Genomic DNA, 20,070 nt, shown 5'->3' on the forward strand with positions numbered 1-20,070 from the left:
TGGCTGGAAATAGGCAGCCAAGGAAAATAAGCCATGGATTTAACAGAGCTTCAGGTCTCTTCGGGAGTCTTCTAATATTTCTAGTATTGCCTTGAAACTGTAATCAAACCCAAGCACTTGTTCATTTCTTCGATGTATGGGTCTTCTCTTGCGTTTCCCTTGGGGGTGGGGGAGTTGGTGGGTGGTTGTTAATAAAGTGTCACCTCCCACTAAGCAATATTTAAGGTGCACTGATCCTTAGCATATGAATGATCTATGCTGCCTGCACTCAGAAGGCCCAATTCTGATCTCACTTACACCAACTTTAAACCAGGGCCATTCCAGTGGTTCAGTGGAATTTCTTTGGGTTCTGAGCCCAGCATAATTCAGCACTCTATTTTCCATCAGTGCCTGGGCTCTGGGGATGCTGATGTTTGTAATTACTTCAAGAGGTATTTCTGGGGTCCATAGTTTGGAAACAAATAAATACCACTGTGCCCAAGGGTGAAGTTTCACTGGGATACCACAAATCCAAACAAAAACTATGAGCCTCGAAGAGTTTCAGCTTGTGGAGTTCCCTTGAATTTTTCCATTAGGAGTGGAGGGTCGGAGTTGCCTCTCCTGCCTTTGGATTTGGCCTGCAGAACCAACCATCTTTCCAGACCAGCTTGGATCTTGGAGGATGCACCAGAGGCCAATGGCTCTACACCAGCTCTGAACTCCCCAGTTTTGCCAATCCAAGTGCCATGGATTCTCTGGGATCCTTCACTGGGGAGGTTCTACAGTATGGAAGGAGAGGTTCAGGCAATATTAACTTCCACTGTTTCTGCCCACAGTTTTGGGAGGGGAAAAAGTTTGCATGAGCCAGTTCTGCCCTGCCCCATATCACTGCCTCTGTGCTGAACCCCCCCGGGAGAACTGAGGGGACAGAGAAAGCATGCTAAAAGCAGGCAAAACTTCCCCTTCCGTAGGAGCAGGCTCACATCTGCCTCCTGAGGGGGCCTTGGGAGAGTCATCAGAAGCCAGAGTTCCCCAAATCTGAATGAACATTTTCAGGGAATGGGGGGAATTGAGTGGGAGGGTGTTGTGACTTTCCTGGCATCAGGAGTCCCTTGCTAGAATCCCCTGAGTTCTCTGGTGGCTCAGTGGCACCTCAAAGCCCTCCTCCCTCCATGAATATATGTTCCATGGAGGGGTCTATAGCTCCACCGGGGGCATTCTGCTTATCACAGCCTCAGATCTAACCTAGGTCTGATTGTGGCCTTAATCCTCCAAATGCTCGCTCAGGCCAATAGTCCCACTTATCTACCTTTCCCCCCATCCCAAGCTATACGTCCTCACATGTGCTTGCGGGGGCTGATGCTCAGATATAGTAAAGCCCCTTTGTGCTGCTCTGGCAGTGTAAAAGGACCACAAAATGGGCATATGTGGCCCCCTGAGAATATTTCTTGTGCAGGGGGACTTCCTGGCTGGATTGGAGCTGGCATAGGGACTCTTTCCTGGCCCTGCTTCTAGCCCCTGGGGTGGGGCATGTCCAGGATGCACTGCACTATGGCTTTCCTCTGTTTCCCGGGCCCTGGAGGGGACCTTAAGGCTGTTATAGCACACAGTGGGGGGCTGAACAGACCCTATGTCACCCCAGAATACAAGAGGTTCAAAGGTCGCTTAAAGCCACCTAACCACTCCCTTCTCTCCCCTCCCCCAACTGTTACTGCCCCAAGTGAAGAAGCTGAGTAACTGAGCATCAGCCTCCCTGAGAGGCACAGCTCCAAGGGCCACTGGGTCAAATTCTGCTCTTGGGTGGGCTGCCCTCGGGGCACAGATCCTGCCAGTCAGTGCAGCGACCCCAGCGAGTTCTGTTGGGGCAGGATGGTGTCAATTTACTAGTTATTCCAGATTTACCCTCCAAGTATTTCCAAGCAGAGTCTGGCCCAAAATATAAATATATTTTTAATTTGGGTTGAAATAAGTGTTCTGAACCCATTAAAAAAATCCACCCACTGAGTAATAGCCAGTTTCATTTTATTTAGTGAACACCCTCCCCCCTTGTCTTAAAGTGATAAAAATCTACATGTCTTCTCACCAATCTGTTGTTTCATATTGACATTTGGGCCCAATGCTGGTCTATCAGTACCATGCTGGCTTTAGGACTCTGCCAGCATCTAGCAGGGTTTAGGCATGTAGCTGTTGGGAGCTGAGCTCTGAATGGCTCGGCTCAGCTTGGCTCGGCATGGACTGCTGGCTCCACTCGGAGTGCAGCAAAGCAAGGCCTTGCAGCCCCCGCAGGCTAGTGTAGCACGGTGTTAAAACTGAAAGCGACAGTGTCCAGTTAAAAATCATGGACCAGACCATCCCTTCTGCCCTTTGATGATGGGAGAGGAAAACCCATTCCTTTGGCCCAAACACTGACGGAGGCCCCTCTCTCTGACACTGAGGAAACTGCCATGTGTGTGTTGGCCCACATCCTCCAAGGTACTTAGGCTCCTAACTTCTATTGATTTCAGGCAAAGTTAGGAGCTTATATACCTTTGAGAATCTGGGCTTCAGTGGCTTGTGAGGCAGGGGAATGCAAGGTAGGTTTGAGGAGTTCTGGGCCAAGGGAAAGCTGCTCATTATCCTTCTCTAAACCTGCCAGAATCTGGTAAGGGCTCCTGCTCTGTGCTCTCAACCCCCTTGGCACAGGCAAGGAACCAATGAGAGCATGTCTTCTGAGGGGAGGGGTGCTGCCAGGGTGGACTCGGGGGCACTAAGGGGGCACACAAAGCCACTGGGCCTCTATGTGTATATTGGATGTACCCCCTCAGCTGAAGACATTGGCAGGTCAGTGGTGGTGGTGGGGGACCGAGCTGCCCACTACACAGGAGGCTATGCCCTACCCCTCATGAGGAGATGATTCTGAGGTAGCTCCCTTTTCCCAGCCCTCCTATAGGTTTTCCTGCAAGAGTCTGGGCTTTAGAAGGAATTCCCTACAGGTGTCATTAATTGCTAGAGCTATTCAAAGCATGGCTGGGTCACTTTAGAAGGGTTTGCTTAAAGCTGCTGTGTGAATCATGCTCCCAGAGTTTCCAGTGTGAATAACTCTAGACCCAAAGAGAAAATCAAACCAGAGGGTGTTTCACAAGTCTTATGCAAAAACATTTGTTTTGCTTGGGGTCAGTGGAGGAAACTCCAAGTTGTCTCATGTTTGCATGACTAAGAATTGTTGTTAATTACTGGTCCCCAATTCATTCAGAAAGTTCAGGAACTGTAGCCAACCCTGCAGTGAGCCTGGGATGGCCTTTGAGGTAGTAACATCACCAGAAACCAGGTGAGTTTTGTATGGGGTGTGTTTTTTCTGCAACATTGTGCATACTTGGTTATTAACTCCAGAAATTATTTACGTAGCTAGAATTATAAAAGTCTACTGAACTATCCACTGAATATGCATATTGTTTATTTTTTGTATGTCGCTCAGCTTGGACAATGAAACTAGACTAATCAATTTAATTTTCTAGTTTCTGATCAGTGACATGGTTCTCAGTGGGTATCGAACTCATGAGCTTTGGCACCAAAAACTACAGGCCTCTTTCATTGTAGCTAAAGGAGAACTCTTTTTTAACTGTAAATTGCAGGCTTTTGTCCTCACCAAGGCCAGCCAGTAGAGGGAGACCTGGTCAGATTCACTAAGACAGTCTGTTATCTATGCTGATGTCCCAATCCTTGTCAACCATTTGTATTACTCATTCAACCCATCTGATTTAAATATATTTATATTACATTATCACATAGTAATGTTCCCCCAGGAGGGGGCAAGCTCTGGGATGTGCACACAGTAGGGGACTGGAAGGGCCTTTTCCCTGAGGAAGCAGCTGGCCCTCTTCTCCCATCCATGCTCTAGACAGAAGTCACCAGAGCACAATCTCTTCTATTGTCAGCACTCCAGCATGGTGCCATGGTGCCACTGTGGGTTTGGAGTTAACTCAGCAGACACAAACCCAGGGCCCGCTCCTGTTCCCATTGAAGTCACTGACAAGACTGCAGGACCAGGCAACCGAGCAGTTTTGCCATCCTTATAAAACGTCCCTTCTAGCGATCACTTCAGGCATGCGCTGTGGTCACTATAAGAGTTATACTGTACCCAATGTGAGCACTTTGCCGATCGGCCGCGCAGGGCACTGAGAAGGCAAGAACCAGCGCAGTCCTCTTCAGGCTGCAGTGAGCCATAAGGTTAAAAGCATTTGAAGCCCAATTTTGTCACCCTTCCTCCTTTAACTGTCCCAGAAAATCTCTTTTCCCCCCTGGAATTTCCAAGGTGTAGTCTCTGTCCAGAGAAGGTTTGGGGAACTTTCTCTATATCTGGGTCAGTCTGGAATATATTTTGCTGTCTATAAAATGGCAGACATCAACAGTGTTGATGGCTTGTCATTCAAGCTAATACCGTTGCCCCACAATTGTACTCTTGTGAGCGTTCTGTTCCTTTAACGCCGATCTGTGTCGTAGGGCTCTGCTGCTCTGTGAAATGAAAGCTAGAGGGCTAAGCGCAGTCGAAAAGCCTGCAGCACCAGGTATTAAGGGTCTTTTCCTGCTCACAAAGACAGTTTTGCTACTGGCCTCCATGGATATGTCTACACAGCAATTAACAGCCCCTTAGCCTGAGCCCAATGAGCCAGAGTCAGCTGGCACAGGCCAGCCACAGGTATCTAACTGCAGTGTAGACATATCCTATTGGGCCAGTACTGGGCTCAATATGCCTTCACTTTACAATTTAGGGGCCAGATCCTGAGAGCCACTGAGCACCTCCTGCAGTGCTAAGCACTTTCAGTTCCCAGCAAAGCCGGTGGTAGCAATTAACAGTGCTTCTCACCTTGCAGGATCTGGCCTGTCGTCACTTCCCTATTCCATTTTACCTTCTGATGTGCCTCTGCTAGGTTTTTCTTTAATAAATGCGTTCCTGTCTCAGGCGCTCCTGTTAACGTCTCCCATGTCTTCATGTCCGTATTTCAGTGTAATGCATGGGAACCAGCTTCCTTGAGGTAGCCCAGGTGTTCCAGGTGCAGGACTCGCAGGCTCCTCTATTGCATTTCAACATTTTTTGGATTTCCTGTGGACTTCCACAATAACATCTGGACAGTGAGTGCTGTGGGCCTTTGGGCCTCATCCTGGAGCCCCCGGATCCAATAACTCTGCAGGAGCAAACCGCTCCCAAATGCTTTTCCTGTAGCTTCCACTCAAAAAGTGACGTGTTGCCAACCTTCCAACAAGGGCTCCCTCGAAAATGATCTGACCCCGTCAGTGTCACGGGTTATATGCCTGGGATGAAATACTCTCCCTGCTTCTGGGAACCCCCGCATCAGCTCCATACTCCCTCCCCCTACTCCCCAAAATCTATTTACTCTATATTCCTCCCCCCAAAAAGTAATCCCTTCCTCATGCATCCTTCCAGCTCCTCATGCATCTCCCTCCCTAGCTGAGGCTCCTACAGGTTGCTTCCCTACAAGGATTAAAATAAGGGGAAGAGGAGAGAGTATGGGGGAGCATCATTTTCCCTCTTTTTTCCTCCTCTGTGGCTGTTGCAGTGAGATCTCCCCCCACTAAACATCCCCCAACCTTCTCTTGGCAATGGTAGAGGGGTTGCCCTATGGTCTCTGGCTATGGGGAAGGCAGTAGGTCTCCTCTAGGGCAGGGTGGTGAGCTGGTGAATGGAGCCCATTAGGCTCTTGAGGTGGGTGGGTCTCCTCTGCCTGCTACAGTCTCCCCTCACTAGATGGGGGGTGGGGAGTGGACCTCCCGGGCTGGCTAAGGAATCTTTGGGGCCTGAGTCTCCTTTGGTTGGGGTGGGGGAACATAGCCCCAGCTCCCTTCCAGATCCTAATCTGGGGCTGAGGAGTGCAAGGGGGCTACAGGATTCCCACTCAATGCAGTGCTCAGCCCAGCTCCTCACTTCCTCTTCCTCCTGCTTCGCTGGAACAGCTGGCAGGTTGTGAGAACTCTGTGGCATGTCCCACAGGTGCCCCTCCAGGCCCTAGTGCCCAAGATCAGAGGTCCCCTTGCTGCTGTCGTGCCAGGCTCCCAGCAATAGTGTGCTTGCTCAGACAACGGCTCGGCATTTGGGCAAGCAGAACTGACCCAGTGTTTCAGGGAGGGTTGGAAGAGGTTTGTGCCACCTCCCCATCTAGATGTTGCCAGTTCCTCTCCCTGATTTGGAGCCCACTGTGCCCAGGGCTGGCCTAAGGATTATGGGGGGTGTATGTGGGGGGGGGAGTGTCAGTGAGATGATTCCTTAGCGGTACGCTGACCCATTTGATGTTCAGAGCATGTGTCCACGGAGATCTTTAGCCTCCCACACTCCCCGTCTGTGAGTGGGAGTGGGGGGGGGAGCCCAGTTTTAGCTATTGGTCTGTTTAGATCAGTTGCATTTTCAAGGCTCTTTGCAAGGACCCCAAAAAAGCTGCTGTTACCAGGTGTTACCAACCCCATCCAGCTCATTGCTAGCTGCTGCATTTCCTCCATCTCATGTAGTATTTCTGCCTTTCTGCTGCAGAGCAAGGGTTTCCTGTCATGCTAAATTCCTGTGTCGCTGCTCACACACTGGCATGAGGTTGCTTTGAAAGCTGACAGGTTTGCAGGGAGGCTGGGGGAGGGAGCTGCAAGGTGTGAAGCTAATGCGATTTGAAACTCACAAAACTGCTGATTGCAAAGTCAGGGCCAGGGAGAGGGCAGCAGGAGCCCTAGATTCTTTGGCCCAGTCCAGCACTAATGCTTCCTCCTGCCTGGGGAGCAAAATGAGGCTCCCCTCCCAGCCAGCCCAAGAACTGGGGGATGCTGGGACCGAGTCTGACCAGGACTCCAGGGGCCAGGTGCTGGCTGCCGCTGCAGCCTCTTTGCACTGGGCCAGTGGCACAAAGGAGCTGTAGCCAGCTTAACCAGCCAGCTGAGGATTCCTTAGCGTGGAGGAGTACCTGGGTGGCACAGAACCGGAATAGTAGCTCTAGCCGAGGTCACTTGCAGCCAGCCCCCCACCCGCACCCCCCAAGTGTATGGCCAGGAGAAAGGGGCAAGGCCACAGTGCTTTGCAATGCAGCCATCCTTGGCTGCTGTAATGGCCCCTTGGGAGTCACAGCAGCGAGCACAACTCAAAGAAGCCCTGAGGCTGCTCTACATTGTGTGGGACTGAACCATCACCCAGCAACAGGGGGACATATACGGGCTCTTAGCCCCACAGCTTAGAGCCACCTTGCAACCGACCCACATCTACACCAGACAGAACTCAGCCACAGCTAAGGACTGAGGCCCCTCTTTCTTATACTATGAAAAGTGAATGATAAAGGGCATGATCCTGTTCCCATGAAGGGAATGGGAGTTTTGCCCTTGACTTCATGGGAGCAAAACCAGGGACTCAATTCTAAGAACATTTCATTGCTCATTGGTAGCTCATTTTATCTATAGCTCTCAGAGCACTTACCTTTGTTGCTAAGGTATCACTACCATTACCGGAGTGGGGGAGATCAGCTATGCAGGCAGCCCGCTGCACTGCAGTGGGGGTAAAGTGAAGTTTTGGGTGACACCAGGGTAAACCTTTACTCTTCTGAAAAGCGCCATGGGAACTTCAAGGCCCATGCAGAGCAGATAGGACGTTAATGTTTAAGAAAACTCCCACACAGCAAACTGCATGGTAACCCAAAGAAACCTTAGCATATGGTAACCCAAAGAAACCTTAGTTGGCTGTATACTATGGAATGTGTCTCAGAGAAGAATTTAAGGATATCATCAAATCCTTTCCCAAACAACTCCAAGAGAAGGTCTACAACCTCATCTTCCACTAACCCACCCCAGGAACCTTCTACATGCTTCCCGAGACGCACAACCAAGGGAACCCCAGCAAACCCCTCATATCTGGCCATGGCACTCTGACTGAAGGAATATCAGGACTCTTAGAAACTATCCTCAAACCACGCACCACACCAAGGGCCAGCTTCTTCTGGGACGGAACCGACTTCCTCCAGAAACTCTGCAATATTAACAACCTCCCTCAGAACACCATCCTTGCCTCGATAGGTGTCACCTTGCTATACACAGACTTCCTTCACAATGACAGCATCACTGCCTGCCTCAAATATCTACAAGACAATGGACAACCCTCAGATATCCACCCCAAACTCATTGCCAAACTCATCCATTTCATCCTCACCCATAACCGTTTTACATTCAACAGCAAACACTTTGTCCAAACCATGGGAACAGCCATGGGAACTAGGATGGCTCCCCAGTATGCCAACCTCTTCATCTTGAGGAAGAATTTCTGGACAAATGCACCACGAAACCAGTGGTACACCTGAGATATATTGATGATCTTTTCATCCTATGGACAGATCACCTAAATGCCCTCAAAAAATTCCACCACAACTTCCACAACCACCACCCACCCATCAAACTCTCTCTAGAAGGCTCCCACACCACCGTCAGCTTCCCTGGGCACCTCCATCAACATCAGCAATGGAACGCTACAGACAACTACATACAAGAAACCCACAGATCACCACACCTCCCTTCACAGATCCCGTAACCATCCCACACACACCAAGAAATCTGTTGCCTACAGCCAGGCACTCAGGTACCACAGAATATGCTCTGAGAAGCAAGTGTGGGATACACACTTCAAAACACTTTAGATTGCCTTCACCAGACAAGGAGACTCCACCAGAGAAGTAGATTGCATCATGGAACAGATCACCCAAACACCCTGAGAGAACCTGCTTCAATATGGAAATTCCCTCCATCTGACTGCACACCCCTAGCTGTCACCTACTCCCACCCCCACCCCAACTGGAATCCATACGGGGCATCATTAAACAATTACAATCCATATTTGATGGGGACCACATCCTTAAATAAATGTTTCCAAAACCCTCTCCTCTGGCCTTCAAACAACCTCCCAGTCTCACCAAACTCATCATCAGAAGCAAGCTCCCCGCAAACCAGGACCCACCAACTGAAAGCAGCACTAAACCTGCCATAACAACAGATGCAGAACCTGCAGGCATATCTCCACTGCTATGCCTATGATGATCAATCCCGCCCATAGCACACCTTTCAAGATCCAGGGGTCCTACACATGTCTATCACAACATGTGATGTACCTCATCCGTGCACTAAATGCTCCAATAACAACTACATGGGTGAAACCAGATAATCTCTACCCACTTGAGTGAACTCACACAGAAAAATGATAAAAGAAACACCCTATCGCCTGTAGGGGACCAGTTTTCACAAAGCGATCACTCCATATCTGACCTTTCAGTCCTCGTCCTCATAGGAAACCTGCACAACACCTTCAAAAGAGGAGACTGGGAGCTTAAATTCATAACTTTGCTAGACACTAAAAATCATGGTCTTAATAAAGACACTGGATTTATGGCTTATAACAACAATCTGTAACCCAGGAACCACCCGTTTTCTGTCATATGCCTGCAAAGGTGTTAATGGGCCACTTCACCTTGAATGGTCTGGTACAGTATGTATTAACTGCTTATGCTAAACAATCTGTTCCAGCTTCTAGAAGCTGTGACGCTCTAAAGCTTCAGAGTGGTAGCCATGTTAGTCTGTATCAGCAAAAAAAAAAAGGGGGGGGAGGAGTACTTGCGGCACCTTAAAAAGAAAAGGAGTACTTCTGGCACTTCAGAGACTCACAAAAGCTTATGCGCAAATAAATTGGTTCGTCTCTAAGGTGCCACAAGTCCTCCTTTTCTTTTTGTGGATACAGACTAACATGGCTGCTACTCTGAAACTTGTGGCACCTTACAGACGAACAAATTTATTTGGGCATAAGTTTTCGTGGGCTAAAACCCACTTCATCGGATGCAACTTGTCTCCCTCACCAACAGAAGTTGGTCCAAGAAAATATATTACCTCACCTGCCTTGTCTCTCAGAGAAGATGTTTTTTAGGGGGATCTTTTTAATAGGCTCATTTCAAAGACTATGAAATAAAGGAAAATGGGTTTCCTACCATGACCATCTCAATGATCAACTAACACCGTAAACAAGCAGAGAAGGGGAAGCGGTTTTCACTGAGGATCCAGCAGCCCCATTCCTTCAGTTAAAGCACTAATAAAGCTGTACTTGTGGCACCTTAGAGACTAACCAATTTATCTGAGCATTAGCTTTCGTGAGCTACAGCTCACTTCATCGGATGCATACTATGGAAAATACAGCAGATGTTTGTTTTTATACACACAAATCATGAAAAAATGGGTGTTTATCACTACAAAAGGTTTTCTCTCCCCCCACCCCACTCTCCTGCTGGTAATAGCTTATGTAAAGTGATCACTCTCCTTACAATGTGTATGATAATCAAGGTGGGCCATTTCCAGCACAATCCATCAGTGATCTTCCTGATAACACCATCCTGGCCACTATGGATGTAGAAGCCCTCTACACCAACATTCCACACAAAGATGGACTACAAGCCGTCAAGAACACTATCCCCGATAATGTCACGGCTAACCTGGTGGCTGAACTTTGTGACTTTGTCCTTACCCATAAGTATTTTACATTTGGGGACAATGTATACCTTCAAATCAGCGGCACTGCTATGGGTACACGCATGGCCCCACAGTATGCCAACATTTTTATGGCTGACTTAGAACAACGCTTCCTCAGCTCTCGTCCCCTAACGCCCCTACTCGACTTGCGCTATATTGATGACATCATCATCTGGACCCATGGAAAAGAAGCCCTTGAGGAATTCCACCATGATTTCAACAATTTCCATCCCACCATCAACCTCAGCCTGGTCCAGTCCACACAAGAGATCCACTTCCTGGACACTATAGTGCTAATAAACGATGGTCACATAAACACCACCCTATACCAGAAACCTACTGACCACTATTCCTACCTACATGCCTCCAGCTTTCACCCTGACCACACCACACGATCCATTGTCTACAGCCAAGCTCTGCGATACAACCGCATTTGCTCCAACCCCTCAGACAGAGACAAACACCTACAAGATCTCTCTCAAGCATTCTTACAACTACAATACCCACCTGCGGAAGTGAAGAAACAGATTGATAGAGCCAGAAGAGTTCCCAGAAGTCACCTACTACAGGACAGGCCTAACAAAGAAAATAACAGAACGCCACTAGCCGTCACCTTCAGCCCCCAACTAAAACCCCTCCAACGCATTATCAAGGATCTACAACCTATGCTGAAGGATGACCCAACACTCTCACAAATCTTGGGAGACAGGCTAGTCCTTGCCTACAGACAGCCCCCCAACCTGAAGCAAATACTCACCAGCAACCACATACCACACAACAGAACCACGAACCCAGGAACCTATCCTTGCAACAAAGCCCGTTGCCAACTGTGCCCACATATCTATTCAGGGGACACCATCACAGGACCTAATAACATCAGCCACACTATCAGAGGCTTGTTCACCTGCACATCCACCAATGTGATATATGCCATCATGTGCCAGCAATGCCCCTCTGCCATGTACATTGGTCAAACTGGACAGCCTCTACGTAAAAGAATAAATGGACACAAATCAGATGTCAAGAATTATAACATTCATAAACCAGTCGGAGAACACTTCAATCTCTCTGGTCACGCGATTACAGACATGAAAGTTGCGATATTACAACAGAAAAACTTCAAATCCAGACTCCAGCGAGAGACTGTTGAATTGGAATTCATTTGCAAATTGGATACAATTAACTTAGGCTTGAATAGAGACTGGGAGTGGCTAAGTCATTATACAAGGTAACCTATTTTCCCCTTGTTTTTTCCTACCCCCCCCCCCCCGTTCCTCAGACATTCTTGTTAAACCCTGGATTTGTGCTGGAAATGGCCCAACTTGATTATCATACACATTGTAAGGAGAGTGATCACTTTAGATAAGCTATTACCAGCAGGAGAGTGGGGTGGGGGGGAGAGAAAACCTTTTGTAGTGGTAAACACCCATTTTTTCATGCTTTGTGTGTATAAAAACAAACATCTGCTATATTTTCCACAGTATGCATCCGATGAAGTGAGCTGTAGCTCACGAAAGCTTATGCTCAAATAAATTGGTTAGTCTCTAAGGTGCCACAAGTCCTCCTTTTCTTTTTGCGGATACAGACTAACACGCTGTTACTCTGAAACTATTTACACTGCAACCTCTGGGCTGAGGAACAGGGAGTTTCACTCAGTGCTCAATAATTTACCTTGCAATGTACAGTATTTGATTATTTAAAACGAAATGAAACAGAGTGGTAGCTGGGACGGACCTAGCCTAGTCCTGCAGGGAGAGGCCTTTAGCTGGGAGAAGGGTGCAGGGGTCTGTGCAGTAGTTAAGTTGGTAGAAGCTTGTGTGCAGGCAAGATCTTGTCCCTGTCTGGCAGAGTAGTGGGCCACTGTGATTCAAACAGCACAAGCCCTTGGCTCTTTTGCTAGGCAGAGCTGCAAGCAATGAGCAGGAAACCTGCTGCCCTTGCTCCGAAGAAGCCGTCTCACTGTGATGGCGGCAAATCCCCCGTTTATCTTGTTGCCCCTCTCTTCTCCTTTTCTTTCCCAGGGCATGCTGAGGGGAGTGAGGCAGGTGCAGCGAAGCAGCTATTTCAAGAAAGGCAGGGAGGTAGGGGATCCGATCCTCTGATGGTCTTTCCAGCTGCTGGTGGAGAGAGCCAGAGGTTCCCTATGCCCCGGCAATCCATGGTTGCTGTATTGGGCCGTGGGGGCCATTGATATCTGGTGCAGTGGAGCAGCCTGAGAATATGCGGACAGGGGTGCAAAGGTGAGTTAAAGTCACGTTCTCCCCCTCCTCATGAAATGTGCAGTGGGCTCCTGTGTGCAGTGTGTGATCCTGCCCACGCACTAACGAGAGCGTCTCCTTGCCTGGTAGAGCCAACATCCCATTCCCTGCTGTGAGTCCTTTTACTGCTCAGCCTCCCTGGCCAGGGGGATTTGTGGGTGCAGGGGAACAACAGGCTTGGGTGGAAACGAAAATCCAGAACAATTATTTCTCTTCATTTGTCAGGAGGTGAGAGCAGCTGGCTTGGCCCCTAGGGCCATGACCTTCCTGGGCAAGGGCATGGCTGGCCGTGAATCCCTGCCTGGACAGACACCAGTGCTGGCTGGTGGCCTGAGAAAGGTGGCTGTTCCAGCATTGTGCCAGGTTTCCCTGCTGGAGCTGGGCGTCCCAGCATGCTGGTCAAGGGAGCCTGGCAGTGCTTCAGACAAGAGTGGGTTTTGCATTCGTATCTATCTCTGCCAGTCAGTGAAGGAGCAGAGGGGAGAGAGGTCCAGGCTGGTGCCATAAAAGGAAATGTATTTTCACTCCTTCCCTCCTCCCTCAACTCTAGAATCCCTCAGCATCCTGGGGGTCCCTTTGCACCCCACTGTACCTGCCTCATTGTCCAGCCCCCCCCCCGCCCCCCACGCAATGCATTGTAGTCACGACCTTTCCAGCAAGGAGGAGTGAATTGGACTTCCACAGAAACCTTGCAACACTCAGTTCTCCGTAGGGGGCACTGTTGAGCATCACATGGCAACTTCCTCCCCACCAGGACCTGAAGATACTCCACTGCCCAGCTCAGGGAGCGAGAGAGTGGCTGTGGGACTGGTGCCTGGGTAGTGGCTGGCATTCCTATTAGACCTCTAGCTTTTTGCATTGGTTCTCCACCTCCCCAGCCAGCTGGCTGTTTACACAGCTCCTGTCTTTGTGGCACATTCGATACTGCCTCCATTGCGAAGGCAGCTAGCAGATCAGAGCCCGTCCTGCAGCACTGGGCTAACACAGCCACTCGGCTCTACTGCACCCGGGGATGAACAAAAGGGGAAACCAGAGCTATAAAAAATGCATGAATTTTAGAAAGGGCTGTGCTGAAGGAAAAGGCAGCAGGTGGCTGAGATGAGAGAGCAACCAGCACTTCTGCAGAGCAGTGTGCTTCGGCTCGCTTCACTCCCACCCGCCGCCCACCACACCGTGTCCCAAATATACCACACTCCCCTCAGAAGAACAGGGGATAATAATCTTAGCTATCAGCCAAAAGCAGAAGCTAGAATCCCAACCCTTCACATTCCAGCTGGATTCAGATTCTAGTCCCAGGCTTTGAACTGGCACTGGTGCCCTCGGTTCTGGGTCAGAGCTAATACTGGGTGGGAACTGTTTCCTTCTTCCTTTTGGCGTGGGCCTGAAATATTCCCAGAACTGGTGCAGCGTTGACCCAAAGTGTCAGAAATCTCCCCGGAACAGCTAATCTAATGACAGGTTTCAGAGTAACAGCCGTGTTAGTCTGTATTCGCAAAAAGAAAAGGAGGACTTGTGGCACCTTAGAGACTAACCAATTTATTTGAGCATAAGCTGTAGCTCACGAAAGCTTATGCTCAAATAAATTGGTTAGTCTCTAAGGTGCCACAAGTCCTCCTTTTTTTTTTTTAGCTAATCTAATGAGATTTCTGCATTCTTGAAACCAAAACCCCCACCTGAACCCTATCCCCAGTTCCCCCTTGAACCCAAACCCTGACATAAATCTAATAGGGAGCGAAACCTCACCATCTTGTCCTCTCAATATAGCTAACACGTGGGAGTGTGTGTGGCACCAAAGGCGGCCAACATTTCCATCATAAACCCTGGTATCTGGGAGTGACCCATCCATAGAACTTCAGTCTGAGCTAAAAGTTGGCGTGTGAAGTCTGAACAAGGAAGGAATAAGTTACTTAAAAATGACTGATCCAATTCAAACATATACAAAGGCCAAATAAAACCCCAGTCTTAGAAATGCTGTCGTTTCACTGCTCTGTGTTCTTATAACCCAAAAACAGCTTTGATTTAAAACGTGACATTTCCAGGACCGTGTAAGACAAGCGAAGCACTCCTTCCAGCTGAGAGAAGTTTATCAACGCTCCTACTGGCTCGGGAAAGGTGGAGCTGCTGTATAGCTCCTGGCAGTGTAGTTGCTTGGGCCCAGGAGGGTCCTGGTTCTGTCACAGTGATGCAGGATGCACACAGAATATACCATATTCTGTCCTTATTCACCTCAGTGTAACCCTGGAGTTCTTCTGCACAGATGTGTATAGGGTTTCTAGGGCGTCACAGCAATGTACTGAGAACAGAGTTTGGTCCAGAGAATCCAGCTGTTGGTTGGTGGAATATGCGGTAGTGTCTGGCAGATGCAGCAGGCATCATATGGACCAGTTGATCTGACGTGCTGCCCTGCATTTACAGATGGTCCAAGGAGATGTACTTAAGGCGTATGACTTCCCAGTACTCCAGGGGGGTGGTGTATACTATAAATGTGTCCCAGTAGTCAAGGATTACACCGCTAACTTCCCACTTTGCTCATTGTGCTATAGGATTATCCAAGAGGTTGGTGTCACAGTTCAGGGCAACCGCCCCTGTATTCCCCCTCGTGGTCCAGTAAGGGCACCCATTGTTAGGATCCTGGCTCCCAAGCCGTCACCTCTCTTGGGTGGAGACCCGCATCTCTCTCCCCCACTGACCAGGGTATTTCCAGGCTGCTTGGCTCCCTACCTATTCTGTGCATTCCGCAGCAAGTCAAACTGCCTCCCCACTCCTGCTGGGCCTTCCTTCCTCAGAGGCTATAAACCGTGCAATTGCTCACAGTTGAAAGTGACCACACGGCTCTTTCCAAGCAAGCACATTTTTTCTTAAGGTGAAAGCATTACAGAGAACACATTAAACCCAACGAAAGCACCCACATGCATGCTAATAAGCTTACCAGAGATTGCCGCAACTCCAGCAAGAGGCCCTGGCAGGTGATCAATCCTTTACACCCCACCCAGGTGTTTTCCTAGGTTACAAGTTCATAACACCACGTTTGGCTCAGAACAGGACCCCTCCCAGGAAGCTGTGAGGTGCTCCTTTCTACGGTTTGGGCCTTTGATCCTGGGAACAGGGTAATTCATAGACAAAGGCACCTTCTCAGGGCGAAGCTTCAAGGCTGAGTTCTTGCATAACTGAAGCGGTTACTTCTGCTTACACCCGCCTTAGAGAGTTCCTGAGAGATGCACTTACCTTCAGAAGTTCACATTGTTTCAAGAAGTCCTTTGATGCTCATAACACTTCCCAGGGTTTACGTTAGCCATGTCTCCCCCGCCCCGCCTCCCCAGAGCCATTAAATACAATTCCACAACAATGCCATAGCTGTCACAATAGGAACAAAGGGTCAGATTTTCAGTAACGTTTGTGTAAATCTGGAGCCACTCCACTAACTTCGGAGGATGAACTCCAGCTTTACACTGGCACGAATTAGATGAGAATCTGACTCAAAGCCCCTTAAGGAACCTGGCTCATTGATCTCACCTTCCAGTACATAGGTGTAAGGATGGGTGCTTACAATAAGGTAGTGCTGGTAAAAGACCAATCAGTTTCTGTTTGCAGTGGCTCATGTGACAGTCTGATTAGAACTGTCACATCATGCCAGCCAGGCTGTCTCTCCCATCAAACAGACAAATCCGCAAGGTGAGCAGCTCAGAAGATGATTCCCTTGCAATAACTTCAGAGAGAAACATTCTCCAAGGTCACCGGTCAATGCCAAATCCTAACTGCAGGGCCTGCTTTCAGTGCAGGCTTCAGCTCAGGCTTCATCAAACCCCTCCTGGTACCAGCGGTGCAGTACAGCCGGAACAATGGCCACAGCTTCAAATGGAAACGCCCAGTGCTTGCCAGTTTCTTCCAGGCATGGGAGCAAAATGTGGCTGTGAAAAGCAAACTAAAGGAATCACCCATCAGCCAGTGAGGATGTGCTGCTCAAATGACAGCATCACGGAAGAGTGGGCCCTACAGTGTATCCACGCTGTCCGGTTAGGAGCTGTAATGAATATGCTAGTGCTTAGCTCAAGACTCACGGGTGAGGTAGCCTGGTTACAAATTAAGGACCCATCAGTCTTCAGTACATTGGAAACTCTTTTCTTGGCCCGAGATGAGGATTCTGGCATTGAGCGAACACTGCTGTCTACCTAGGAAATGTGTCTGTTCCCAATGGGCAAAAACCTGAAGATGATAAACCATCAAAATTCTCACCAGGCCAGATGCCAAACCCATTTAGGTCAGCTGGAGCTTTGCATGAGGATTTGGTCCCATATAGTTAATATACATTCCATAAGAGGCATTGCACCTATATGTAAAGTATAGGGGCCAAAGAGAATATTTCAAAAGTAGCCATGACGGGTTCAGTTGCGGATCTACCCTGTGTGCTTTGCACAGGTGTCACTAACAAGGTAGTAGGGAATCAGGCCCAGAGAGACAAGCAGTGAAGAGGAAGAAATCGTATTGGCAGCTGTCTCCCCACACACACCTCTCCAGACTAACATGGCCCATGCAAGTTGGCAGTGACTGACAGAGCTGGTGATGTGGCATTCGACAGCATCACCTTTCAGATCCGAATCTTGGATTAAATGGTGCCCAGTTTTATCTGCCTGGAGTTTCATTTCCCTCTGCCACCTATGAGCTGCAGCTGGGCCAAATGCATGTAACTGAGTCTGTGATCCCTCAGGATTATGCATGAACAGGAGCACACGGGGCATGTAGCTATGCAGAAGCTGAGTGAGGCACGCTTAGCACCGACCCTGCTGGCTCAGCAGGAGGGAGTCTGCCTTTCTGGCACATCTGGTCCGTGTGCTGGCTGTGAACCATGAGCGTCCCCGCTCACGTCTCCGCTAGGAACACAAACTGAGCGGGTCCAGCCATTGCGTGGGAGACTCCACTTATTGGTTATGTATGCGCTTGCGTCTGGCCACCTGCTGGCAGACACAACCATATGTTCTGGTGACACTGCTGACTGCGAGAGCTAAACTGGAGCATTGACTCGCCCCTGAGATCTGGAGACATGCAGATCCACCCAGGGCACACTGGGTGTGGTGCAAAAATCAGAGAAAGGCACTCTGTAGGCTACCTGTCCTCATCTGCCTGCTAGCACAGTGCCAGGCTACCAAGCACAGGTGTGCTGGTGCAAATCCTAATTGTGATATGAAATCCTATGACCATAGGAACTCCCTTCCCAGGCTGGGCCAGACATCCAGTATCCTGTCTGACAGTGGCCAGAACCAGATGCTTCAGAGGAATGTGCGAGGCGGCCTGTAGCGAACAGTCATGGAATAACCTGCCTATACAGCTAGATTCTTCCTATCCCCCTTAGGTAGTGGTCAGCTTATACCATAAAGGGGCTCTATCTCTTAAACTACATTGTGGCTGTGGATAGTCTCACTCTCATTATTACTTCCAATCCCTTTTTGAATTCTCAGTGATATCATGTGGCAGTGAGTCCCACAGGTTAATGGTGTGTGTTTCTTTTTACTGGTTTTCACTCTGGTGCAATGTCCCCTTCTTCTTGTGCTCTGGTACAGGCTGGCCGGCCCTTGAAGGGAGGGCTCAGCCTCGCCCTGTGATGGATGAGCTACCCCTGCCTAATCCTGATCAGCTGGGGCTCAGCTGTCCAATTCAGTTATCAGACCCAGCTGGGGAAGGGTTGGATGATTTCAGAATGGGCTGGCAGAGCTCAGGTGGGAAAAATCATGCTAGGAGAGGGCTGTAAATGCTCTTGTGGCAGGTGTGGGAGAAGGCTAATTTCCCCCTTTTCTCCCCCATGGCAGGTGGGCTGTACACTAGACCTGAGGAGACAATGTGGGGGATGGACTCCAGGAAAGAAGTCCTGATGGTCAGTGACTTGGCAGGAGCTGGGCCTTGAGGAAGAAACTCCAGGTCAGTGCTCTATGAGTGAGGGGGAAGCCAACCCAGCCAGGATACAATATCCTTTTGGTTAATGCTCTTTTGACTAGAGAGTGCTACTCAATGGGGCCTCCCTGAGGGAAGGTCGGCCTGTTGCAGGACTAGCCTCACACCTAAGATGGAAACTGAGGTGGAGCTACTGTTGCACCAGGTTGCGGGGGGGGGGCATGCAGCCATGCCATGCATTGTTTTATAATGCTATCATGTCACCTCTCTAAACGAAAAGGTCCTGATCCTTTCAGGCTCTAGCTCCATACAGGCTCCTAGAGCTACCTGGAAAAATTCTGATCCAAACAAACCTGCACAATTTGCTGCTTTGTCAACCTGGATGGTGCTGGTTTCACTTTGAAGTTCCAACACAACCCAGACAGGGTTTGGAAACCTGCCTGGTCTCTTGCCCTCCTGGCTCCTTGGTAGCGCACCTGCCAGACTGCCTTGGAGTTGCAGGGAAGCTTCCAGGGTATGTGACTCAGAACAGCCTGCCAGGTGGATTGCCCCAGTGCTGGGGTTCCATTTCCTCTTGGGGAGAACTTCAATATTTTTTGGGGAGGAGGAGGGTGTTTCAAAAGAGGCTGAAACCAAACTGAGAAATATCAAAGTCCTCTGCAAAATGGAACTCCCTTTCTCAGCCCAGCTCTGCAGGCTAGCTTTGAAAATGGCTCCTCTGACTTCTTCTTCAAGTGACGGTCATTAGTGTGTTCCACTGAGGGTTTCCACATGCGCACCATGCGTCAGGAGCCGGAGAATGTGACAGTAGTGTCTGTTGGTCTGTGCATGTGCCCTGACTTGCCTTGTCTGAGGTGATAAAGGGCGGGTCGGGCGTTTCCCATTCCTTCTCACCACCACACGGTCCATGTCAGAACTTTCAGCATCCACGTCTCTGACACCCCTTTAAATTCATCATTCTAAATAGCTTTAGAATTTTAGAGGGTCTTTAGCTGTTTTATCGTAGTTTCAGTGATTAGCATAGATCGTTTGGGGTTTTTTTTTCCTCTTTGAAAATGCCCCTCACATACTGTCTGTGTGTATATGACTTCATGAGGAAACAGCAAGGTTCAAATCCTGCCCTAAACTCTGTGGCTGTGGAGGGGTCCCTGGCTGCAGAATGGATGCTGTTCTTCTATATTGGGGAATGGCAGGGAGAAGTTGAAGGGACTTGTGCAGGGTGCATAATCCCCATTCACCTCTGTGTGATGGAGAACTCAGTTCTGTGGTGGCTTCCTGCTCCCCAGCATGCAGAGGAGAGGGGCAGGGCCAGAGCCCCAATGCTACAGATTCCCTTCTCTTCCCCCCAGCCGAGAAGGTAAACTAGGGACAAAGGGCAGCCTCACTGGGATGGCTTCATGGTGTGTGGTGGGGGAAGGACTGCTCCCCTCCG

Source organism: Natator depressus, chromosome 10 (assembly GCF_965152275.1).
Source record: "Natator depressus isolate rNatDep1 chromosome 10, rNatDep2.hap1, whole genome shotgun sequence".
NCBI lineage: Eukaryota > Metazoa > Chordata > Testudines > Cheloniidae > Natator > Natator depressus.